Raw genomic sequence first — 22,640 nt, 5'->3', positions numbered from 1 at the left:
GAGGTCATTCTTAAGGAATTGGGACAAAATCTAAGCTTTAGTGTAAAGAGCGAGGTATCGACGAGGGTAGAACCCCCTCATATACGCAATAAAAAGTGACGAATATAGAAGGTCGTTACGTAAGTTAATTCGTAAGTTACGTATATTTTTTACCAATGAAAGCGTTTGTAAAAAATTAAAGGTTCTAGTTGCTTTTTTAAGTAATCAAAAACTTGGAGGGCAACTAGGCTTCCTCCCTCGCTCCTTTTTTTCTCAAAATCTTCCGATTAATTGCAATTAATGAATATAAAAATTTCGTTTTAATTATTTATTTGCGGAGAGCCAAGATCAAAACATGCATAAATTCAAAAACGCCCAGAAATTAAATTAAAAAAAAACAAGCTTTTTAAACGAAAGTAAGGAGCAACATTAAAACTTAAAACGGACAGAAATTACTCCGTATATGAAAGGGGCTTTTCCTCCTCAATGCCCCCCTCTTTACGCTAAAGTTTCTTACTGTTTTAAAAATAGAGTTAAGAGAAAGAGTCAAACTTTAGCGTAAAGAGCGGGACGTTGAGGAGGAAAAGCCCCTTTCATATACTGAGTAATTTCTGTTCTTTTTAAGTTTTAATGTTGCTCCTTACTTTCATTTAAAAAACTAGTTTTTTTTATTTAATTTATCTATAAAACCGGCTCAAATAAACTTTCTTTGGATATTTTCCAGTATCTGTAGAATTCTAAAAACTGGAGATTCTTTTAAAATAAAAAACTAACCGCCCAAAATTTTTATTTAAGAGCAGAAATTTGATAACTTGCCTGCAGAAAAAAAGACAAATTTAAGGTTCTCATTAGTGTTTTACGGCCATTATTCTGATAAATTAGGCAATCTTAGTTATCCATACACTTTATCAATAAGAGTTAAGAGGTCATATGGCACTTGTGACGAGGTCGGAAGAGCCAAGAGCTCATACGGTATGAGCTCTAGCTAAATTCTAAGAATCAAGGAAAATCAGAGCCTTAATGCCGGTCGGGATTTAAAATAAGAGCTCCGAGACACAAGGTCCTTCTGAATATCAAAGTTCATTAAGATTCGATCACCCACTCGCAAGTTAAAAATACCTCAATTTTTCTAATTTTCCCTCTTCCTTCAGCCCCCTGGAATCTAGATGGTCGAATCAGGGAAAACGACTGTATCAAGTCAATTTCTGCAGGTCCCTGACACGCCTACCAATTTTCATCGTCCTAGCACGTCCAGTAGCACCAAAGTCGCCAGAGCACTGGACCCACCTAACTCCCCCAAAGAGAGTGGATCCAGTCCTGTTGCATCAATCACATATCTACGACATTTGCTTATTCTACCCACCTCGTTTCATCCCGATCTCTCTACTCTAAGCGTTTTCCAAGATTTTAAGTTTTCCCCTCCAACTCTCCCCAATGTCACCAGATCTGGTCCGGATTTAAAATAAGAGCTCTAAGACATGAGTTCCTTCTAAATATCAAATTTCATTAAGATTCGGTCACCCGTTCATAAGTCAAAGATACCTCAAATTTTCTGAATTTTCCGAATTACCCCCCCCCCCCCCCAACCCCCTCAAGGAGAGCAAATTCAGTTCAGTTATGTCAATCACGTATCTAGGACTTGTGCATATTCTTCCCACCAAGTTTCATTTCGATCTCTCTACTCTAAGCGTTTTCCAAGATTTCCGGTTTCCAAGATTTCTGTTTCCCACCTCCAACCCTCTGTGTCCCTGGATTCAATTCAAGTTGAAAATGGAGCATATAGGACATAAGATATTTCTATATATCAAGTTTCATTGAGATCCGATCACCCGTTCGTAAGATAAAGATACCTAAATTCTCACGTTTTCCAAGATTTCCGGTTTCCCCCTCCAATTTCCCCCAATGTCACCGGATCTGGTCGGGATCTAAAATGAGAGCTCTGAGACTATTTAATATCTGGGACAATCTAAATATCGAATTTCATTAAGATCTGATCACTCGTTCGTAAGCTGCAAATACCTCATTTTACTAATTTTTCCAAATTACCCCTCCCTCCAACTCCCCCGAAAAGAGCAGATGCGGTTCGGTTATTTCAGTCACGTATCCAGGACTTGTGCTTATTCTTCCCGCCAAGCTTCATCCTGATCTCTCCAGTCTGAGCGTTTTCCAAGATTTCCGGTTCCCCTCCCCAACTCCCCCAATGACACTGGACCAGGTCGGGATTTAAAATAAACCATCTGAGTTACGATGTCCTTCTAAATATGAAATTTCATTCATATTCATTCAAAGACCTGACCACTCCTTCGTAATTTAAAAATACCTCATTTTTTCTAATTTTTCAGAATTAACCCTCCCCCCAAATCCCCCAAAGAGAACAGATCTGTTCCAGTTATGTCACTCATGTATATAGGACTTGTGTTTAATTTTTTCACTGAGTTTTGCCCAATCCCTCCACTCTAAGTGTTTTCCAAGATTTTAGGTCTCCCCCTCCAACTCACCTCAATGGCACTGCATCCGGTCGGGGTTTAGAATAAGAGCTCTGAGACACGATATCCTTTTAAATGTCAAATTTCCTTAAGATCGGATCACCTGTTCGTAAGTTAAAAATACCTCATTTTTTCTAATTTTTCGAATTAGCCTTATCCCCACTCCCCCCAGATGGTCGAATCGGGGAAACCACTATTTTTAATTTTATCTGGTCTGGTCCCTGATACGCCTGTCAAATTTCATCGTCCTAGCTTACCTGGAAGTGCCTAAATTAGCGAAACCGGGACAGACAAACCGACAGACCGGCAGACCGACAGAATTTGTGATCGCTATTTGTTACTTTGATGCCGTAGAAATGTTTTCCGGAAACCTGTTACAGATTTTCTTCTTCGTATTTTTTATACTGTGAATTTTTTCTAAATTTAAATGGTATTCCTGAAACAAATGCTAAAATTCATTGTCAAGATTCAGTTTTTTTAACAAAAATTTGTTCTGTTGGATATTTTCCTTGGAAAAGAGTGTTTTTGTCATATTATATTTTCCATTTTAAAAACTCACTAAATAGATAAATTCATTTGAAATCTCATTTAGTAAGATAGGCTGGACTGTTTTGAGGGTTTTATATTTATACGCTCTATTACAGAGATTAAATAAAAAAAAAACTAGTTTTTTTAAATGAAAGTAAGGAGCAACAAAGTTTGACACTTTCTCTTAACTCTATTTTTAAAACAGTAAGTAACTTTAGCGTAAAGAGCGGTGCGTTGAGGAGGAAAAGCCCCTTTCATATACGGAGTAATTTCTGTTCGTTTTAAGTTTTAATGTTGCTCCTTACTTTCATTTAAAAAAAAACTAGTTTTTTTAATTTAATTTCTAAACGTTTTTGAATTAATACATGTTTGATTTTGGCTCTCCACACATAACCTATTAAAATTAAATTTGCATATTAATTTTTTTTTGGCTCAATGGCTTTCTCTTAGTTTTGATCAGACGATTTTGAGAAATAAGGGTTGGGGAAGGAGGCCTAGTTGACCTCCAATTTTTCGGTTACTTAAAAAGGCAACTAGAACTTTAAATTTTTAACGAACGTTTTTATTAGTAAAAAATTATACGTAACTTAAGAATTAACTTACGTAACAAACTTCTATATTCTTATATTTTTATTATGTAAATGAGGTGATATTTCCCCTCGTTAATACCTCGCTCTTTACACTAAAGCTTAAGTTTTGACCCAATTCTTTAAGAATGATCCCTGAATCAGAAAGGCCTCGACTAAAGATACTTTAGCATAAAGAGCCAGGTATTTAGGAGAAGAAGAACCTGTCATATGCGTAATAATCTCTTTTATTTTTAATTTTTAATGCTACTCCTTACTTTCGATTAAAAAAAAACTTTTTCATGTTTATTTTTTCATTGTTTTTATAGTAATGCTAAAAAAATCCTTCCCCCTTTTCATTGAATTTCTATTCCCCCATGACACATTCTTCCAAGGAAAGATCCTCCCACATAGCCCCCTCCCCTCAACCCCCCTCCAAATCAAAAACATCCCCCAGAAAATGTCTGTACACTTCCCAATAACCATTACTGTATGTAAACAATGGTCAAAGTTTGTAACTTGCAGCCCCTCCCCTGGGAACTGTGGGGGAGTAAGTCATTCCCAAAGACATAGTTATTATGGTTTTTGACTATGCGAAAAAAATGGTTATCTCAAAATTTTGATCCGTTGACTTTGGGTAAGAAATGAGCATGGGAGGGGGCCTAGGTGCCCTACAATTTTTTTGGTCACTAAAAAGGGCACTAGAACTTTTCATTTCCGTTAATGAGCCCTCTTGCGACATTCTAGGACCACTTGGTCGATAAGATGACCCCTGGGGGAAAAAACAACAAAAACAAGTAAATACGCACCCGTGACCTGTCTTCTGGCAAAAAATACGAAATTCCGAATTTTTTTAGATAGGAGCTTGAAATTTCAGCATCAGGGTTCTCTGATACGCTGAATGCGATGGTGCAATTTTCGTTAGGATTTTATGACTTTTAGGGGGTGTTTTTCCCTATTTTTCAAAATAAGGCAAATTTTCTCAGCCTCGTAACTTTTGATAACAAAGACTAAATTTGATGAAAATTATATATTTAAAATCAGCACAAAAATCCAATTCTTTTTATATATCTTTTAGTTTCAAAATTCCGTTTTTTAGAGTTTCGTTTACTATTGAGCCGGGTCGCTCCTTACTATAGTTCGTTACCACAAACTGTTTGATGCCCCTAATCATAAGATTAAGTATACGCTGTTTGAAAGCATCTTTATTGGCAGCCTCAATCACCCCATGAAACCTCAATCACCCTCTGGTAATCCAATACATATTGGATACTACATTGGAGTACGAGTTCCATCGGGCTATTGGGCGATTGCCAATAAGGAGGTTTCCAAAAATAGTTGATAAAGTAGAAGGTTAACAAAATGGGAGGTTACCAAAAAAGGAGGCTTCCGAAGTAGGAGGTTTTCTAGTGTATGCGTAATAAAGATATTATTAATACGTTTTTCATCGTGATGAAAATCTGCTGATATGTCTGATCCATCTTACTTTAGAGGTGAATTTCAAATAATTTTAATTTTGAATAAATTTCTAAATAGAAAAATATTAAAGAAAGTGATTTATTTGAAGAAAGATAAACTGTATTTCTTGTAATTAAACATAATCTATTTATATAGTAATTTGAGTTTAGGAAATAACTTTTTAACTTGGATTCTGAAAATTAGGGATCTAGCATGAGTTTTTCAACTTTTTTAGTCTTTTGACTAATCGATTGACCAACGACCTAACCGGTTCAGAAGATGTTGCATACATACCTATAAATATATTTGAGAATTTCTTTATTTTCATGACCATTCCTTCATATAGGGGAGAATAGGATAAGAAAAACACCTTCGTATATAAACTCAAATACAAAAGAGAAATTTCTGTTTTTTTTACCATTTAGATACTTAAAAATCACTGAAAGCGGTAATCCGGGGTTGTCAGACTTGCACAATTTGCAGTATTTTTTCTATTAATAATGTCGTGTCACGGGGGCTTAGTCATGCTTGCAGAATACATAGTGCCGGATCTTTGTGATATATCTCTGTAAATACATTTATTTGAACGTGAAGAGGCCTTGAATAGCAGCTCTCCAGAAGGGGACATGCGAGACATTTTAGGTTGCCAATTTAAAAAAAGAAAATCATAGCAAAAGGACGTTGCCTTACAGGGATTCCAGCAAAGGAATGTTAAAATAGTAATCAAACTGAGGTGTAATTATTATGTCCATGGCCCAATGAGGTTTTTCGTGTCAAATATACTATACTGCTACATTATATACAATTGTTCGATGGTTGACAAGATCATCAGAATGAAATAAAGTGTCGTATTTGGCGTCCGAAATATTAAAAAGCCTGTGTTAAGAAAACGCACATTTTCTCCACGCTAAAAATTGGTTTTTGAATAACAGTTTTTTTAAACAAAATTACTTTGGGTTTTCTGTGTCTAAAATTGTTATGTTTATATAGGACTGGCCACTAATGATAGTCTAAAAGCCCGAAATATATTTTTCAACTTTGTGTTTGATTAAGTTTTTTTTTGTAATTGCCCGAAGCAGCTTTAGTGAAGGAAGGGCTGGTGGTCTCACGGCAACTTGAGGTGAAAAAAAAAATTATGAATGGCTAAGAAGAAAAAATCTTTTTAAATTGCGTAGGAACTGTGTTTTCTACCATAATAATCTTTTTTATGGTCCTTTTTATGCTTTTGTTCGTATTTTCAACAATTCATCCCCAGCCCTTGAAACCCTGAAAGCGGCAGCTTTATTAGCGATGGATGAATATCAGTTTTGTCACGCTATATAAGAAGAAACGTTTGTAACGTCTGCATTAAATATACGCTATTTTGGAAGCATGATTGGGAACCTCAAACCCTCTGTGAAACACAGTAATCCCTTACTTATTGGATTATTTTACTCGAATAATTATTGGATTTTACGTGTTTCACAGGGGGATTGAGTGATGGCTATCAGAGGTGTGTCCAAACTAGTATTTGCTGTGAGTGGATGTTCCTGAAATTGCCGATGATAAAGTTTCTGTAACTGTTTAGTTCATCTAACTTTTGACGTAAACTTCCAATTAATAGTTTTCTGAATCATTTTCTAAAAAGAAAACAATAAGAGAAAATCTTTTATTTCATATAGAAATTGTAATCTGTTTCACTGTAACTGTAATCAGTTGGAGGAGGAGCGTGCGTAGCTGTGTTGGCCTCAGGCGGCTTGGTGCTGCAATGAGTTATTAGTAGTAGTAATCTGTTTGAACCCTTCCAAATGTTATCGCTGCATCCAAGCTGGAACGTAAGTGATTATTTGGGGAGGGACAAATTAAGAAAACGCTAAAATCAGGTGAGTTATATAAATATAAATAACAGTTTTTTTGGAGGGGGAAACAATAAAATATTTTAGTAGTCGACATATTGCCTTGTAAAGATCTCTAATACAATATTGCACATAAAAATAAGGGAGATGTTATAAGGCTCAGAAAATAAAAAGAAGAATTTGGTCAGGCCGGATTATGAAAGGATCAACCAGGGTTTTATATGAAAATTAGATTTATTTTATAATTGGATTGCTTCCCCTTTATGATAAATGTAATCTGATTATACAATCTGGAAGCAATCTTCTGTTGAAAAGGTGGTTGATATAATTTCTTTCAATGGGGTTTGGCAATTCCCACCCTTATTTCATAACGGAAAAGAGTAAAAAAAAAGCTTATTAGGCAATATTCAAAAACCAGTCATAAACGAACGGTGGCAGTTCGCCCAGATACGTGAGCGACATAACCGGACCGGATCCGCTCCGAATCCAGTGACATTGGGGGATTTGGGGGGGGGCCTTAAATCTTGGAAAACGCTTAGAGCGGAGGGATCGGGATGAAACTTGGTGGGGAAAATAAGCGGAAGTCCTAGATACGTGATTGCCATAACCGGAACGGATCCGCTCTATTTGGGGCAGTTGGGGGGGGAGGTTTAATTCTGAAAAAATGAAGTATTTTTAACTTACGAAGGAGTGATCAGATCTTAATGAAATTTCATACTTAGAAGGACCTCGTAACTCAGATTTTTTTTTATTTTAAATAAAAGATCCGCTCTCTTTGGGAGAGTTAGGGGGTGGGGTTCAGTGCTTTGGCGAGTTTGGTGCTTCTGGACGTGCTAGGACGATGAAAATTGGTAGGTGTGTCAGGGAGCTGCACAAATTGACCTGATAAAGTCGTTTCTCCAATTTGACCATCTGGGGGGCTGAAGGGAGAGGAAAAATTAGAAAAAATGAGGTCTTTATAACTTACGAGTGGGTGATCAGATCTTAATGCCTTTTAATATTTAGAAGGACCTCGTAACTTAGAGCTCTTATTTTAAATTTCGACCGGCATTAAGCCTCCGATTTTCTTTTAAATCAATCTATTGATTCTTAGAATTTTGGCGCGGTTGTCCCCGCCCAATAATTTAAAGAAAACTTATTATATAGCCAATGCCCCTTGACTATCCGGATGTAGACCCTCTCCCCCCGAATGAAAATGCTGGAGCTACACCTCTGGTCTTCTACATTACATTCTGATGACATGAATTTAGAGATCCTTCTCCTTTCCCTTACTTGAAAACTTCAGGTTGGTCCTTGGTTCTCAAAAGACGTAACTAGGATACTAACCCTTCCTTTCTCACAAATTTCGGTTTGAATCTGACCTCTTTTGCGGTGGATGCCCTGATAAAAGATAATCTAATACATATTGGAGGCTATAATTATTGGACTACGAGATTCATAGGGTGATAGCTATTGAGGAGGTTTCTAAAATAGGTTAATAAAATAGGAGGTTAACACAATAGGAGGTTTCTGAATCAGAACGTTTTCTAGTATATGCTTAGGCTAATGAAATTATTGATAATACCATTTTCATCGTATAAAAATCGGCTGATCTGCCTGATCCATCTTTCTTTTGAAGGGAATTTCACATAAATTTAATTCTGAGTATATTTAAGTTTAAATAGAAAAATATTTAGGTAATTTTGAAATCCAGAAACAATTCTTTTGTCTTCCCCTCGAAGGTTGGATTAGGTCCAATTATTATATTGGGTCCAATATATGTATAAATCTGACAGTAGCTCTTGAGGTACTTGTATGATAAACCCACTACCGCTCAAGTTGTTCATTCATTGACGCATTACAGAACCGTTTTTATGGCACTTGGCATTAACCAAGTGACATATAGCAATCGCAAATTCTGTCGGCCTGTCTGTCTGTCGGTCCCGGTTTCGCTACTTTAGGTAAGCTAGGACGATGAAATTTGGCAGTCTTATCAGGGACTGGACCAGATTAAATTAGAAATAGTTGTTTTTCCGATTTGACCATCTGGGGGAGGGGAGGGGGGGGTCGGTTAATTCGGAAAAAATAGAAAAAAATTGAAGTATTTTTAACTTACGGATGGTTGATCAGATCTTAATGAAATTTGATGTTTGGAAGGATATCATGTCTTAGAGCTGTTATTTTAAATCCCAACTGGATCTGGCAACATTGGGGGGAGTTGGGAGGGGGAAACATAAAATCTTGGAAAACACTTAGATTGGAGGGATCGGGATGAAACTTGGTGGGAAAAATAAGCAGAAGTCTTAGATACGTGATTGACATAATTGGAACGGATCCGCTCTATTGGGGGGGGGGGGTTAATTCTGAAAAATTAGAAAAAATAACGTATTTTTAACTTACGAAGGGGTGATCGAATCTTCATGAAACTTCATATTTAGAAGGACCCCGTAAATCAGATCTCTTATTTTAAATCTCAACCGGATCCAGCGTAATTGGGGGGGAGGGGAATCTTAGAAAATACTTAAAGCGGAGAGATCAGGATGAAACTGGAGGGGAAGAATAAAAACCTGTCTAAGATACGTGACTGACATAACCGGACCGGATCTGCTCTCTTTGGTGGAGTTGGGGGGGGGATTTGGAAAAATGAGGTATTTGTAACTTACGGAAGGGTGACCAGATCTTAATGAAATTTGATATTTAGAAGGATCTTGTTCTTTAAAGCTCTAATTTTAAATTCCAACCAAATCCTGTGACATTAGGGGGAGTTGGAGGGGGAAACCGGAATTCTTGGAAAACGTGAAAATTGGGGTATTTTTATCTTAGGAATAGGTGATCGGATCTTAATGATACTTGATATATATAGAAGGATCTTATGTCTCAGATGCTCCATTTTCGACTTGAATTGGATCCGGGGACATAGGGGGTTGGAGGAGGGAAACAGAAATCTTAGAAAACGCCGAGAGTGGAGAGATCGGGATGAAACTTGATGGGAAGAATAAGCACAACTTCTATATACGTGATTGGCATAATTGGAACGAATCTGTTCTCTTTGGAGGAGTTGGGGAGGGGGGTATTAATTGGAAAAAATAGAAGAATTGAGGTATTTTTAACTTAAGAACGGGTGACCGGATCTTAATGAAATTTGATATTTAGAAGGAATTCATGTCTCAGAGCTCTAATTTCAAATCCCGACCAGATCTGTTGACACTGGGGGGAGTTGGAGGTGGAAATCTTGGAAAACAAGTGGAATGGAGGAATCAGGATGAAGCTTGGTGGATAGAATAATCAAATGTCCTTGATACTTGATTGACGTAACCGTACTGGATTCGCTCTCTTTGGGGGAGTTGGGGGGAGGGGTTCAGTGATTTGGCGAGTTTGGTGCTTCTGGGCGTGCTAGGACGATGAAAATTGGTAGGCGTGTCAGGGAGCTGCACAAATTGACTTGATAAAGTCGTTTTCCCAGATTCGACAATCTGGGGGGCTGAAGGGAGAGGAAAAATGAGAAAAATTAAGGTATTTATAACTTACGAGTGGGTGATCGGATCTTAATGAATTTTGATATTTAGAAGGACATCGTGACTCAGAGGTCTTATTTTAAATCCTGACCGGCATTAAGCCTCTGATTTTCCTTTAAATCAATCTTTTGATACTTAGAATTTTGTTAGAGCTCATACCATATGAGCTCTTGGCTTTTAGCTCTTCTTGCCTCTTCACAAGTGCCATATGAGCTCTTAGCTCTTATTTTTTTCGTTAGTTTCTTTCAGCTTAGCGTGAGACAAGAAAAAAAAGAAAAGACAGAATAGATTGAAAACATGTAATTCGGGCTATATATTCACACATTGGGGGGGAGGGTAAATATTTGAACAGGGTGAAGTTAGAAAGCAATTCCTACTACATAATGTGCAGAATAATCGTACTTCATACATTAGGCATGCATACTACATAATGTGCAGAATAATTGTACCTAACACATTAGACATGCCGACCCGCTATACTTAATCCCTTCCTCCTAATATGCAAATATATGCTTTACCCCCACCCCCTAATGTACAAATATATAGCCCAGATTTGTTTCCAAAGTATTATATTTTTATCTTAATTTGGTATACTTCATTAGGATTGAGCGTCAGAGAAACATATCAGAAGAATATTTGATAGCGGTATATCATACAAATACTGCTCTTGCTTCCTACAAAATATATTTGAGATCTAATGACTTTTTCTGCAATATATTCTGACGAAAATGACTTGGGAATCCCCCCCGTTGCAGTGAAGGTCAAATAAAGTCTATAGGCCTAAAATACAAAAACCAGGGAACTTACGGCACTTTTACCTCCCGCCATTTCTGGATGAGACCTAAATACCCCTTTCAGCATAAATAAGAATTTAGGACCCTCTTCCTTTCCCTCCCATACATTCCTTCCCATACTTTAAACTCATATCAATTCATTTTTAAAAAGAGTCACAACTAGGGGAAATCACGCTCCCCTCCCCCATCCATAGGTCACATTATATATGGACATGTTTAAGACTAGTTTTTGTGCGGCCGAGCTTTATGGGCATAAAAGGTTTGAAAAGTATCAATTTAGATAAATTTTTTTTTATAAAAGCCAAACAAATGGAATTTTTGACTTGAAAATTAAATTCTTACCAATAGTTTCTGAATACCTAGAAGAGGTATGATCTAAGTTCTTAGAGGAATAATTCCATGTTTACACAAATCCAGCGCTACTTTGTCCCAAAGAGCATTTTACTTTCAGAGCTGGGACAGTTTTTTTTTGCTTCCTCTTTATTGATTTTTTTTTTGAAAATTACTTGAAATTATCCAAGCTTCAGAGGAATTTTTCTCTTCAGGTTCATTTTTTTCATACTAAAAATATTCTTCGAATTTTTGTCTCTTGCTGTTACCAAGGTAACAACTGTTCACAGGAAAACAAAAAACTGAAATCACTATTGTGGCTTGTATGGGAGGGAAATGCAGAAGAAAAATATACTTACCATAAAAGATATATCTCAATTTTTACTTGTCGTTCTTTGCAGATAAAGAATATTGGGAATTGTTCAACATTGTAACTTAGCAAAAAAGCCGGATCTCGCTTGGTAATTACCAAAAATTACTATGATAGAAAGAAGCCGTCTCCGCAAGGTATAAAAACAGTTAATAAAATAGGTTCATTTCGCACTAACTAGTTAGAATTTTAAACTGCTTGAAAGTGAACTGATTATCATTAGTTTTAACTGTGGAATACATGAGAACAAGGCCGCATCCAGGGAGCTAGGATCCAGGACCCCTAAAATGTTTGTCCGATTTGTAAAAACGTAAAAATAATGAATACAAACAAATTTTGATGCATTTTTTAGTTTTTGTGAGACCCCCCCCCCCAAAAAAAAAGCAGTTTGTAACCCCCCCCCCCCCTACCGAAAAAATCCTGGATACAACCCTGTGTGAGAAAAACCAATAAAAACTACGACAATTACCCACGTATGAGGGACGTAAGTAGGGGGTCAGGGGTCGGCTCCCGCAAAAATCCTGAATTTCTGTGAATTTCTGGGCACTTCTTAATCAAATTATCCAATGATTTTTTTTTATTATTCCCCCCCCCCTACACAAATCTTCCATGTGCGTGCTTGCTAAGTACGCATAGTAAAATGGGCGAAACAAATAAACTCAGAACAAAAACTTACAATTTGTTGAAATACACTTCTTGTGTTAAGCATGGCAGCAAAAGGCTGGGAACAATAAAAAAAACACAAAAGATAATAATTACATAAGTTTCGGAGTTTTGACTTTCTTTAGCTGTTGCTAACTTTCTTCTTTTTTATCCTTTTTTTTCATAATTATACTTGTTTGTCTTCGTTCTTTTTATTTCATTTCTTTTCTTTTGTTATTCTGCTTTTTTTCATTATTCTACAATGGGTAAAACAATGTATGAATAAAATAAAAAAGAATATTTATATGAGAAAAATAATAATAAAAAAAGAGGTAGGGCACAATTGGATCCCTCTTCATCTCTGAAAAAAGCGCCAAAAACGGAAACCTGATTATAGTTCCATTCCGATAAGTCATCAAGAAAGGCGAATGACCTAGAACCGTAATAAAGGCAAAAGTTTGTTTTGCCTGAACTTGAACTATTACGTCAATGATGTAATGATTAGCGGTACTTTGTTTTGATACGGGGATCTATATATGTAAGATTATGGAAGACCAGGTCAGTCGACTCCAAGCTGTTAACGAGATCATAACACTTTTCTGCTGAGAATAGCAGCCTAAGCGTGGAGGGATATGGTAAGAAACTTTTTATAGTAATAAGACAATTTTAAGTGACTAAAATACAGGCATAAACATAGCATACAGAACTATCGCATAGGCGTAAATCCTGTTTCATGGCCTGAGAAAGAGTAAATATGAAAAAAATCACCGAAAAGTGCTATAAATGTGCTTCAAAAACAGAAACGTCTAGTTTCTACAGTTTTGACCTACTTATCAAAATGCGTTTGATTTTAACCTCAAAAAAGAAAATATGATAACCTCTGGGCTGTTGTATGACCAGCCCAAACGCCAGAAACTTACCTCAGATGGAGAGGCTATAACGTTAGGGAATGCTAGTTTATCATCTGCAACGTGCTATTCTTCATGTTGCTTATGCAGTGGCGGATTCAGGTGGGGGCGTGGGGTGGGCACCCCGGGAGGGACCCCCTAACGTAGTGGTGGATGATAATATCATATTGCCATATTAAATATATTTTTCGTAGAGGGTGAACAGCTTTTCATTTTTTTTATGGCAGGGTGGTTTCTATTTTATTTTTTGTATTAATATTTTTACTTCATTTTAATTTCAAAAGATTTATTAGAGCTTCAACCCTCAGTAGATTTTAGATTAAATTTACGACCATTTCCATAACCTATCTACGGTGTATAATCGTTGAGATTCCCTTTAAATTGCTGGTATTTCTTTGTCCGCAAGTTTATCGAAGTATATATTTTGCTCTCACCACTAAAAAAAAACAAAAAAAACCTGGATCCGCCCAAGGACATGTAATCACAAGTTCTGATGGGTGTCACTTCAGTTAATATTCAGTCGACATATGTACTACTTATCGTGCCGTTGGTTGGGGGTTAGTCAACTCCAGCAATTACCTGTGTTGAAGAAAAGAGAATCAAAACTAATACATTCACGCTTTGTCATAACACAATTAAAATATATACAATATGATACTTGTCTTATAGCCACTACACAAGTTCTGTCGAGAAGTTAAATTTGTTTAATGCTGATAATAAAACCAGACATGATGAAAATATATTGCTTTACCAACAAAATTATAGAAACTGCAACAAAGGATTAAGGAAAGGGAACCCAGACTGTATTGTATTAACCTAAACTAATATAACGTAACCAAAATACTAAATATAGCTACAATGTAGTTTCCCATAGAGTCGAAGCTAATATTGTCTGGTAAGACCATGAAAACCGTTGATTGTCTCATGTTCGCGATACAAAAGTATGGTGGCTATGACATAAAGTCCCGACAAAACTTGTATGATAAATAATATTTTTGGTTATACCTATCACATAATTCCAGATATAAAAATATAAACAGATAAAATCTAATAAAATAAATAAATGGAAAATGTATAGCGAGTGAACAGAATAAAGTAAATACAAACTCAAAATAAAATTTAACGGGGGTGAAAAACAAGTGACCCAAAGATGGGTCTGTATTCATGTGAAGTCTGGCAGTCTGTTCGTGACACACTGATAAGGTCAGTTTTTCCATTGATTGACCTGTTGTAAAAACTGGTTACCTGTGTAGATCAGATATCCATTCTAACCTGAGTGATTGTTCTAAATATCAGACTTTTCGTGGTAACGAACTATAGTAAGGAGCGACCCGACTCAATAGTAAACAAAACTCTAAAAAATAGAATTTTTATACCAATAGTTACATAAAAAGAATTGCATTTTAATTCTGAATTCAAATATATGTTTCATCAAGATTAGTTTTACCCATCAAAAGTTACGAGCCTGAGAAAATTTGCCTCATTTTCGAAAATAGGGGGAAACACCCCGTAAAGGTCATACAATACGAAATACGAAAATCATACCATCAGATTCAGCGTATTAGAGAACCTTATTGTAGAAGTTTCAAGCTCCTATCTATAAAAATGTGGCATTTCGCATTTTTTGCCAGAATACAGATCACGGATGCGTGTTTATTTGTTGTTTTTTTTTATTTCTTTCCCCAGGGGTGATCGTATCAACCCATTGGTCCTAGAATCTTGCGAGAGGGCTCATTCTAACGGAAATGAAAAGTTCTAGTGCCCTTTTTAAGTGACCAAAAAATTGGAGGGCACCTAGGCCCCCTCCCACGCCAATTATTTTCCCCAAAGACACCGGATCAAAATTTTGAGATAACAATTTATTCACCGCAGTCGAAAAACTTTATAATTGTCTTTGGGGGTTACTTACTCCCCCACAGTCCCCGTGGGAGAAGCTACAAGTTACAAACTTTGACCAGTGCTTATATATAGTAATGGTTATTTGGAATTGTACAGAAGCTTTCAGGGGAATTTTTAGGTTGGGAGGGTGAGAAGAGGGAGATATTCTGGGGAACTTTCCTTGGAGGAATTTGTCGTGGGGGAAGCAAATTTTCATGAAGGGACCGCAGGATTTTCTAGCATTATTAAAAAAAACAATAAAAAAATTATGAAAGTTTTTTCAACTGAAAGTAAGGAGAAGCATTAAAACTTAAAGCGAACAGAAATTATTACGCATATGATGGGCCTCCTAATACCCCACTCTTTACGCTAAAGTATTTTTAGTAATTTTAACTATTTATTCTATGGCTTTTGTGATTCAGGGGTCATTCTTAAGGAATTGGGACAAAATTTAAACTTTACTGTAAATAGCGAGGTACTGACGAGGGGGTGAGCCCCCTCATATAGGTAATAAAATTATGAGAATACAAAAGTTTCGCTACGTGAGCTAATTTGTAAGTTACGTGTATCTTTTACTAATAAAAACATTCTTAAAAAATTGAAGCTCTAGTTGCCTTTTTAAGTAACCAAGAAATCGGAAGGCAACTAGGCCCCCTCCCCCGCTCTTTTTTTCTCAAAATCATTCGATCAAAACTCTGGGAAAGCCATTTATCCAAAAAAATAAATATGCAAATTTCGTTTTAATTATTCATCTGCGATGAGCCAAAATCAAAACATGCATTGATTTAAAAACGTTTAGAAATTAAATTAAAAAAAACGAAGTTTTTTTTTAATTTAATTAGAAGTTTTTTTTCTACAAAAATAGAAGGTTTTTTTTCTACAATCGAAGGAGCGACAAACTTAAAACGAACAGGAATTACTTTGTATATGAAAGGGACTGCTTCCTCATCAACGCCCCGCTCTTTACGCTAAAGTTTTTTACTGTTTTAAAAAGTAGTCGAAAGAGTCAAACTTTAGCGTAAAGAGCGGGGCGTAGGAAACAGCCCCTTTCATATACGAAGTAATTTCTGTTCGTTTTAAGTTTTAATGTCGCTCCTTACTTTCAGTTAAAAAAACTTGTTTTTTTATCTAATTGAATAGAAATCGCTATTTTAAATGTTAAAAATGTGAATAATAATAGAAGGAAACATGATCTGATTAATATAAATATGCTGTATATTATAAAGTAAGAATTATACATTTGTTTTTTTTTTATTTTAGATTGCCTATTTATCCCTTGGTTACATAAGGGACCAATAAGAGGGGGGGGGGTTGAAATGTCACAAACGCTGCTCTAGAAATAAAAAATAGCACAAAACTAGTAATCTAAAAATGCCACTTATTCTACCATGTCTCCTTCTGGGGGTCGCTATTTTGCAATTTTACGCATTTTAGGGGTGCAACAAGTAACCTATAGCCAGCTGGTAATATTGCTAATGTTTTATTTTCTGATTGCTTTTCATAACACTTTTAACTAAGTATTTAATCACTTAAAGCAAATGGAAATAAATAATCTTTCGATCTTGAATCATTGTGATATAAAGTTTTCATTACATTATTCTGTTGTTTAGAGCTTTCATTTTTGAAGCGTTGATAAAAGTGAAACTTTACCATAAAAATGAGTTGTTGGAGTGACATCCTTCCTCATACGAAGGATGATATCGAATCTAAGGGTTAATGTCGGTCTTTACTTTCATTTTGGAAAAAAAGGGTCGTTGAATGTGTTTCTCTTAGCTCCCCATTCTTTATGCTAAAGTTTAACTCAACATGAACAAAGCAAAAATTAACATGAGTAGGGCTAACAACCTCTATGCCTTCTCAAGACCAGAAGATAATTTGCACTTTACTGAAAACAAAATACATTGGAAATATTTTTACTATTTTTACTTTAATAAATAAATAAAACTATTCACTTTAAAGAATAAACATAAGTATACGCATATTAAGCTGATAATCAGAGGTCATTTGTTTTTTTAGTTTTTTTTTCAGGAAAATTCAAATTGTATTCTGGTCTTGATAAAGCATAGGGGGTTGTCAGCCCTAATCATGCTAATTGTTGCTTGTTTCGAGTTTGACCACTGTTATTTATTGTAATTTCTATTTGTTTTGAGTTTCATTTACTTATTGATGGTGATTTGTGATAGTTTGACGCTTAGAGGGTTATTTGACTTCTTCTGCTTATTTTTGTCTTAGTGGAGCCCTTTACTTTTACTTGAGCCTAAAAAGGCACGTTTTGATACTTCATTCGCCCAATTATATTCAAAAGTCCTCTCCAGAAGTCCCGTGGTACATGATTGGTATACGCACCCATTATGTAAATCAAATTTAATAAAACAAGCAAAAACTCTATACATGCATCCGTGACCACTCTTCGCTCGAAAAAAAAAATCGTATTTAGTATAAACCTAGAAGTAGGGTTGTTGAGAAGGAAGGAAACATATTAAGAAAACGATTCATACTTCATAATACACAGAAACATTCTAGTTAATATAGTCTGACTGAAATTCCACTGTAACCCCCCTCTTAATGTGTGATTATATAGCACAAATTATATATTCGGGGAATTGAACCATAACTGTGACGAATTCAAACTACGGAAAAACACGTGAGACATGTATAATTTGGGCACGTTTGTTCACACTTGGGCAAGTATATTTGCACGTTTGTTCCGTTAAGGTACAATGGCTATAATCATCCAAGACTACGCTTTTATCGCTGAAACTTAGTCGAATACCATATGTGTCTGAGTCATAAAAACAAATATATTTGAAGCCAAAAGGAAACAGCTAGACACCACAGCTAAGCTAGAAGTTCCCTATTTAGTGGATTAATAAATCCATAAATGATGATTCTAAGAGATGATAATCATCATCCACAAAATTGCCCAACAATCCGATCACTTATCATCATAATACAGCAGAAAACAACGAAGAACTAGCTTCCATAGCCAGCGCTATGAAAACTGACATTAGCTATACAACTAACGCTACAAATACTAACTAAATTTCGTTGCCCGTATTGCTGATCATCCAGTCAGCTATACACTTCAGGTCCTATATCAGTGATTTTGAAGCAGATCTAGATATATACATACATAAAAAATAACAGTAACGTGAATCTGCCATATCGACAATGCCACACTTACTATCGTTGTTATATCACTATCCAAAAACCGTAGATCTTACCAATTTTGATGGTTTACAGTATTTTCCTTATTCTAGATGTGTCAGTCTGAATATGTCAAATTGGCGGTTGCTGGGACTACTAGCGCCCTATTAGCCATGCAAACCCCAAAACATACCATTCTTGAACACGTACTACACCACCTTCAGAACAAAGTATTCTACGGCAGAGTACGAGATCGAATCTTGCACCGATATTTGACAATGGAAGTAGACATAATGAAGCAGAAGGAAATCCATTCTCACCTTCGATGGTACTGCAACTCCACTGGCTTTTGTCCCAATTGCCACTAGTTGTTTCACCCTCTGGTACCACCAGTTGAAGGTAAGTTTTTGTGCAATAACTTATTAGTGTTGGGCTGCCATTTCATCACCTCGAGCCATCCTAGCCGAGTGGTTAGCGCACTAGTTTTTGTATTTACCATTTCACCAGCTGTGTCATATGGGTAATTTATCGTCAGTTATAGATACATTACCGTCAGTTACGGTTTTGTTAGGTTGCCATGATGATTTTAATCTTGGGCCAGTTAAAAATTAGATCGCTATATTTTGTGCATAGAAATGGTAAGTTTCGCAAAATTTTCAGCGTGTACCACGAAATATAGCGATCTTGGTTGTAGCAATAGCTGTAACCTAATAAAGAGCAAACCACGCCCAGTAGTAATACAGTAGTAATTAAAATTCATTTAAAAAAAATAAAAACTGCCATTTTTAGTTGTATCAGGAATGTTAACTATTATTTGTATCAATTTTAAAAGCAAATTTTATTTTGAAAATGAATTTACAGGAATTCTAAAAAAGAGCCTAAAAACTCATCAGAAATGGCGTTGGATCGAAATGAAAAGTGCACCATTTGAATTACCATTATTCAAAACCCTACATTGGAAAATTAGTAGCCCACCTTGAGCATCAAGGAAAATAACTGCATGAGTTGCACTGTTCTTTTTTCTTCACCGCTAGCGGGGCACTGGGATATAGGCTGGCACGTACGCAGGAGGGCCTTCGCCCCCCCCCCAAATTTTTCGAAATGTTTAATTTCCCCATGGTTTCATGGGATTTCTGGCTGAAGTAGGAGAAGAATCTAGATACACGTATGAAGCTTTTTTTTAGGATTTTACAGCATGTAATTATCTGATCAAGTCACTGCCCAATTATTAACCCATTTTCTGTCTAAATTTTTACCCTCTTTGAAGTAATTAGCGATTGTACTGTTATTTTGTTTTGTAAAGAGTTTGCTTTCCACAGCAAAATAGACTTATCATTGATATTATGGCGTTTTCAGGATAAAGTACAGCTTTTAATGGATCAATTTTGGAAACTATCCTTTTTCATTAAAATCGACGTTTTTGCAATAGAAGAACTACCCCCACAGCACCCATATTGCACTATTAACCCTAAAATTTCCCTTTCAGTGGGATATAATAGATTAATCACTGGTTCTAAATCGCTATGAACATACCTGAGTCTAAAACGTACTTTTGAGGCCTCAGTCTCCTTCCCCTATCCGCTACAATACTATTGATTAAAGTTAATCTGTATTTTCCGAATATACATGCTTTTTGTATTTATTTAGTTACTATAAAAAAAAGTGCTACTTTATATCTGCTGTTTTGAAGGTTTTGGCCTCTCCCCGAAATAAATTCCTGCGTACTTGCCTGGATATAAGAGAACTTTTTAAGCGCTCATTTTATTGCGAGAGCAACACTTTGGTTTTATTGTGTTTTTTTTTGTTCCTATCACCCCGATTTGTTCCTAACACCCCCAAAGTGTTGCTCTCGCAACGCTGTCTAGTCGCTTTTATGAACTCTGACTTGATAACGTCATCAATGAGTGCCATATGGCTGCTCTGGCAACTAAAAAGTGCACTTTGGGTGCCATTTCTGTATTGAAAAGGCTGTGGAAAGTGAAAAGGGTACCATCGTATCCCTGGATGAAAACTCTGAACCTGGAATTTACAATCACCCCTCTAGTATATTCCCCATACCAGCCACCTTAATATTTTTCATAAATAGTCTACCGAGTGGGAATTAGTCAATGGGAACATCACAGCTGTTTTAAGGTCTTATTTGATAGCTAATATTTATATCTAGCCTACGTAATTTTTATAAATTTGTCTTTATATGCCATATGGCACGTCAAAAGTTACAAGGCTAGGAATTATTTCGATTAATAGCAATTCTGAAAATTAGTTACGAAAAGAAATTTGTGGGAACGAAGAGCCTGGAACCCCCTGAAAACACTTTTAGCTTGAGGGACCCCGTTGTTTCTTGTTCTTTGTCCTCTTGTTTAACGCAACCAGACTCAGTTAGGGTAAAATTTTCAATTGAATTGGTGGCGCAAGAATAATAGCTTCAGTTATTTTCTTTAGACTTTATTTTCTACCTTGTGAATAAAGACCGTAAGTTGTGGCTTGTAATTATCACAACTTTGACTTTAGCTCATCACTGTTTTTTTTTTTTTTTTTTTTGCGCTTTTTCGTCAAATAATTTCAGTTCTCCTGAAATCACGAAGTCGAAGAAGCAAAATAATGTAAGAATATTTTCTTATGAGAAGCTACAAAATTTGTACACTAGTCAAGCTTTACCAGTTTGTTTATTGTACTAATAAAGCAAAATTAGCATGATGGGAAAATTAGTGTTGTAATAAACATCTGGATCTCGGTTTTTGAGAACTAAAAATTGATAAATTACCATAAACACAAAACGCTAAATGGCGTATGTGATACTTATAGATGGTAGCACCAGTTCCCGCTCTTAATAAGTTGCTGTTCTGTTTTGAAACCTTGAGGCAAACAACACTGTTTTCTAGTCTTGCTTCAATTTTTCCAATTACCTTAGTTTTTCAAATTGTTAGACCTGCTTTGCTAAGATAAATCTGAAGTCCCCCTAAAAATATTTTTTCATAAGTGAACATTGATATTTGACTCTTGCCTACTGGGATCAATCTTTTGATTAGTAAAATTTTAGCTATTCAGGAAAATCCTTTTTCAAAACCAGATCTCATTAAATTTGTTTCCAGGATCAATGAAACTCGATGCAAGACTGAAATCCGTCGCAGATACAGATGTTACCAGCCCTCCATCAGCTGAATTAGATGTGCTATTCCAGTGGTCGAACAGTCGTTAGAAAGCTTCGTTACTGCCATATTTTCTTTTATTTTTCTGGAGTCGAATTGTTGGCTTTAAAAGTTTTGAGAGTTGATTTTAATGTTGAGTACTGACGCTAAAGTAACCCGCACATTAATTGACAATTGAAGCTCAACTTTCCACCCGATCATTCTTACATAAATGCTCCCCTTTCTATCTCACCATTGTTGCATAAAACAGTTTAAAATCCTTACATTTCATTCCTACAGCTTTCAAAATAAGTCAGTTCTTTTGAAAAGTAGGACATTTCACCATTTCTTCGTTTTCCCTCCCTATAAATTATAGAAATTAACTTAGATTCTATTTTGTTTTGTATACCATAAGCTACGATAAGTGGAGAGCTGCGTGGATGTTAGCCAATCTAACTGCCTGGTTTCTTTACGTCAAGAACACACTGCCAGTGAAGTAGGCTAGATTTTCGCACTTATTTAAGCGGGTTAACCTTTCATAGGTTGAAGCTATGCTTTCGGTTCGAAGTAATCAAGTAGTTATTAGAGACCAATGCCCACTGCTTGCTAGCTGTGGCTATTGGGAATTTTAGGTTTTAGGCAGTCATTTTGTTCAGTTTTCAACTGAACACCGGATCGAAGGTCTTCTAGGTCATTTATTATTAGTGTTCCTTTAAATGTTCGGACGGTCAACAACGTCCTCGAGACTAGCTCATAATTTGCTGCCTTTTGATGAATGGTTTCAAAGTTGGGGAGTGAATCAGCACTGGCAAAGTGAGGAATATCATTTCTAGAATAAATAAAAAATGCAAGGTCAGATGTAGTAAAATTAAGTGTGAAAATGAACTTCCGTTAGAATAGTCATTTTAGTTAAAGTTGGGGTCCAATTTCATTAGCAGAGTAGCCAGGGCTATAGTTTCCGATTCTTCTTCTACTAACAGCTTGCTAATTTTTACTATCCAATAACCAAGTTATCATTAAATTTTAACTTTTAGCTACAAATCAATCTAAAAAAGTACAACTTCAAAAAGCCATCTACGACTGATAATTCTCAATTT

General features: G+C 35.9%; 1 long non-coding RNA gene across 1 annotated transcript; it reads left to right on the top strand.

The window, feature by feature from the left end:
- The first annotated feature begins 12,986 nt into the window (after positions 1-12,986).
- On the top strand, positions 12,987-21,932 carry LOC136036064 (uncharacterized). Its single transcript, XR_010619624.1, has 3 exons — positions 12,987-13,117; positions 18,529-18,814; positions 21,508-21,932. It is a non-coding gene; the product is annotated as an uncharacterized LOC136036064 (long non-coding RNA).
- Positions 21,933-22,640: the final 708 nt, after the last annotated feature.

This window comes from Artemia franciscana, chromosome 15 (genome assembly GCF_032884065.1).
Source record: "Artemia franciscana chromosome 15, ASM3288406v1, whole genome shotgun sequence".
Lineage (NCBI taxonomy): Eukaryota > Metazoa > Arthropoda > Branchiopoda > Anostraca > Artemiidae > Artemia > Artemia franciscana.
This window is presented reverse-complemented; position numbering and strand designations above follow the sequence as displayed.